The following is a 4,141-nucleotide window of genomic DNA, read 5'->3' on the forward strand; positions in this document are numbered from 1 at the left end:
GATGTTCGCCGCCTCCTCCTCCTCCCTGATCGCCTGCACTGATCGCCGCAATCCTCCTCCTCCTCCTCACTACACGACTCCTCCTCGCTACTCAACACCTCCTCACTATTCGCTTTCTCCTCCTCAAATGATCGCTGCTGCTGGTCGCATCCCGGGCATTATTAGGACATAGATGGGGCGGGGCTTCACTTGGCCAATGGCGGCAGTGCTGCCAATGGTCGCTAGGAAACCGAGTGGGGGCGGGGCTTCGCTCGGCCAATGGCAGCAGCGATGTCTGGGTTGCTAGGAGACGGGTGGGGGCAGGGCTTCACTTGGCCAATGGCGGCAGCGCTGCCAATGGTCGCTAGGAAACCGGGTGGGGGCGGGGCTTCGCTCGGCCAATGGCGGCAGTGCTGCCAATGGTCGCTAGGAAACCGGGTGGGGGCGGGGCTTCGCTCGGCCAATGGCGGCAGTGCTGCCCGGGTCGCTGGGAGCCTCGTTTGCGTCTCAGTCTGGCTCTCAGGATGGTTTCAGAACCCTCCCCGGTGTTGGATCGGGACAGCCCCGTGGGGGTGTTTGCTCCCCAGGCCTGTGCCACACCCAGCTCCTCGGGACCTGCCCCACAGGGCCCTGCCCCAGCACCCTTCCCGGCTGCCGCGTGGGCCACAACAGCCGCAGCCGGGCACAGGGCACCGGCGTGAGCACAGGGAACACAGCCTGCCCCTCTGTGCTCCCACCCCGGCACTGGAGACTTCCACCCCAACTCCTCCAGGGAGGAAGAGGCCTGTGTCCCGATGGCTTCCCACCCCAGAAAGGCCGACCTTCCTCTCCTGGGGCCCTCCCACCCATACACAACGCCAAGGAGGAGAAATGTAGCCACTGCTTACTTTTGCCTGGCACTGAACCAAAGCCTTGACCGTCGGGGCAGTTAACGTCAGCACCTAGAAAAGAGAACAAAGGCCAAGTGGGAGAAACTCCTCTAATAGTCTGTGCTAGAAAGCAGAGTCACTCCCTTGACCCAGCTGGAACCCCAGAGACACTTACAGAGCCACTGAGGCCCAAGACTTTCATGAGTAGACCAATCAAGGGCAACGGGGTCACCGGCATTTCCTGGGCTCTGCTCCTTTGCCTGTGCACAGGGAATGGACAAAGGAAGAGCTCTGTATCACTGAACCCGGCTTTGCTCTCTCCCCTGCCAGCCCCTCCAGCACCATTTACATCAGAAGAAATCCAGGCACAGAAGGAGCAAGTGGCGGCAGCCGGATCGGCTCAGTGTTACTTTACCAACGCAAGGCTGAGCAATTCGGCCAGCGCTGCCCTGCCGCTGCCCCAGCAGTGGGGGTACCTCTCCCCCAGCTCTCGAGCTGCCTTTCAGCTCAGCTGGAGCATCCCACCGATGGCCACGCTGGCGCCGGAGGTTTGCTACTGCAGCGGGGCTCACCTGAGGAAGGTGTCCAGCCAGAGCTCTTTCCTCTCGTGGGACCTGCAGAGACAGGAGAACCAGTATCACACCCCGCTGCCACCAACCTGGCGTCGGGCTGTTTCCCCCCACACACACAGTGGGAAAACCCTGACCTCTGGGGTCAAGTTCGCTTCTCAAGGGGCGAAGCGGTTTCCTAGCCGAAGCAGAAAGCATCAGGCTGATGCTTCTGCTTCCCCTCACTCCTGAGGGCCCCTCTCTGCAGCTGTGCTCCTGTCCCAGCAGCTGGAGCACACGGACTGCAGGCTGTTCCTCCCCAGAGCAGCCGGGAGCGGGGCGGGAGGCAGGGGCCAGGACCTCAGGCCACTCCGACACCAGCAGGACCTGGCCAAAAAGCAGCTCTCCCCTTGTTCTTGGGCCTTCCCAGAAAGAGGCTCCCACTGCACCCAGCAGCTTAGGGACTGACAGCAGCTGAGCAGCGGGAGGAGGGAAAAGCAAGTCTTTCTGCTCTCCTGGGCAGATGGAGAACAGAGAAGGTCAAAGCCAAGGAGGCTCTGCTCCTCACCGAGCCGTGTCTCTCCAGGAGCCCCTTTTGATCCTGCAACTCTGCAGCCTTTGGGATCCCCCTGGGCTGAGGAGCACTGTCACAGACACGGGGCTTCTCCAGAGCCAGGAGCAACAGCCCAGCTCTGCCAGAACTGCACGTGGGGCTTCCTGGGACCAAACGGGATCGACTGCCTACACACAGCCCCCCCTCAGCCCACGCCTTGCCTCACCCCTTTGACAGTGCACAGCTTGAGCAAGGGCTGTGTCCAGAGGGCAGAGGGCCAGCTCTGAAAATAAGCCGAGTTGCAAAATGCTGCACAAGCAAAGCGGTGCCTCTGCTTCCCCCCGACCCCATGACGCGAGCCTGAGGAGCCAGCTGGGCTCTGAGGGAGAGCTCCGGCCCAGACAGCCCAACGCCTGGGTGACACATCACCGCCACTCACCAGAAAGTGACCACGCAGAAGCTGCTGGCCCAGACAAGGATGAGGGTGCTGCAGCAGTCCAGGCCCAGTACTTGCACATTTCTGCCTCAGGAGAAGCCATCTGGGCCAAAAAGATTTTACTGAAGCAAAGGGTGGGAAAAAGTCACTTCCCCTAATAGCCAATATCCTGATAGAGACGCAGGTTTTGATTCCAGAAAGAACCTTCATTCTGCACCCAGGTAAAAGCCAGATGAAACTGGTACCTGTTGGCCGCCTTTCTGTCTTTGTTGACTGAAAAATCACAATGATGAATGAAGCAGCCTGCTGAGTTCCTAACCTGACCAATCCTAACAAAGTCTGGCACTCGCAAGTACTGAGAGCTGTAAACTCCATTCACAGTAAAAGCTGAGGAGAAAGTCACGAATCATCTCCCATTCTGCAAGTCAGATTCTTGGCTGTTTTCTCACTACTGCTGATTTAACTGTAAATTGCTTCAAAATAACACCTAAAATTCTAAACTTTTCATACCAGTAAGCTCTTGCTGCCATTAGAGAATCATTGTGCTGAGAGGCACTAGGAACACACAGCAATATTTAGATATATACATTCTGTCTTCCCTTAGATGAAGTTATTTTGTAATTTGAAACCTTAGTGGAAGGATTTTTGCTTTCATCCTGATCAGACATTTAAGTGCCAGCCCTCTGCTACAGCTGCAGCAGAAGTATTCAAGCTGCTGCAGCACCAAATTAAACTTTCCACTTTCCAATTAGCTGTTGTTTTTTTCCCTTTCTCTTAATTGTTCTATTTGAAAAAGCAGCTTAAGTATTTGCTCACTTGGGGGAAACACTGCTATCCTTCTTCTGTTATGATAAGCCACTGATCTGAAGGGCAGAAGGCTGAGACCCCCACAAAGCTATTTAGAAGAGTGGGAAGAATTTGAGAGTCCTAAGTTGGACGTTCTTTGGCTGGTCAAAACTGAGGAGGGGGAAGACGAACTACAGGGAGCTCAAGGGAAGCACAAGAGGGCATCCGGGAGCCAACAGCCTGATGGGGGCATAAGGCCGCGCTGCAGCGCCGTGTGTCAGGCACAGTGTTTTCAGGAGCTGCAGAGGGGAGTTAATGCCCCCGACGAGAGCACAGCTCGTCTGACGTGGTGGCCCTGCTGGTCCTGCACGTCCTGGAAAGATGAACTGTCCCTGGGAGAACTGGCGAGGAGAGCTGCGGGGATCGCTGGGACATGGCAGACGGACGTGCGGGCTGACGTCAGGAGTGCGGGATTTGCTCGGGCCAGCAAAGCAAGTGGGAGAAGAATGGGGTGACTCCTGTCAATGCAGAAGAGGGAAATACTGCTTGCCCTGACTGCTCTGTGAAAGCTGACCAAGGGCCACTGTCTTCAGCAAAAATAAGAGACATGTCCTTGGAAAGCAGATGTGCTTTAACAAGTCTGGTTTTGTAGTGGATAGGTAGCCATGTAAGGTTGGTAGAAACTAGTATACTGGTGGTTTTAGATAAGATAGAGGTGGTAAACCTTCTGGAACCACTCCTGTTGCTCAAGAAACTGGCTAAGAGAATCTGTGTGTGGTCCGAGGAAAAGTGAGACAAGGTGAGGAGGACTGTGAGCCTTCCTCCAACAGACCCTGGAGACGCCCACCAGGAGGCAACGGGCAGATGCAAAGAGAACATCGACTGCTGACACCAGCCTCTAGAGCTAACCCAGCCTCACTTACGCATATGGATATTTGTGTTATGCCATCCAATGAATACGTAGATCCCC

Source organism: Athene noctua, chromosome 28 (genome assembly GCF_965140245.1).
Source record: "Athene noctua chromosome 28, bAthNoc1.hap1.1, whole genome shotgun sequence".
In the NCBI taxonomy this organism is placed as follows: Eukaryota; Metazoa; Chordata; class Aves; order Strigiformes; family Strigidae; genus Athene; species Athene noctua.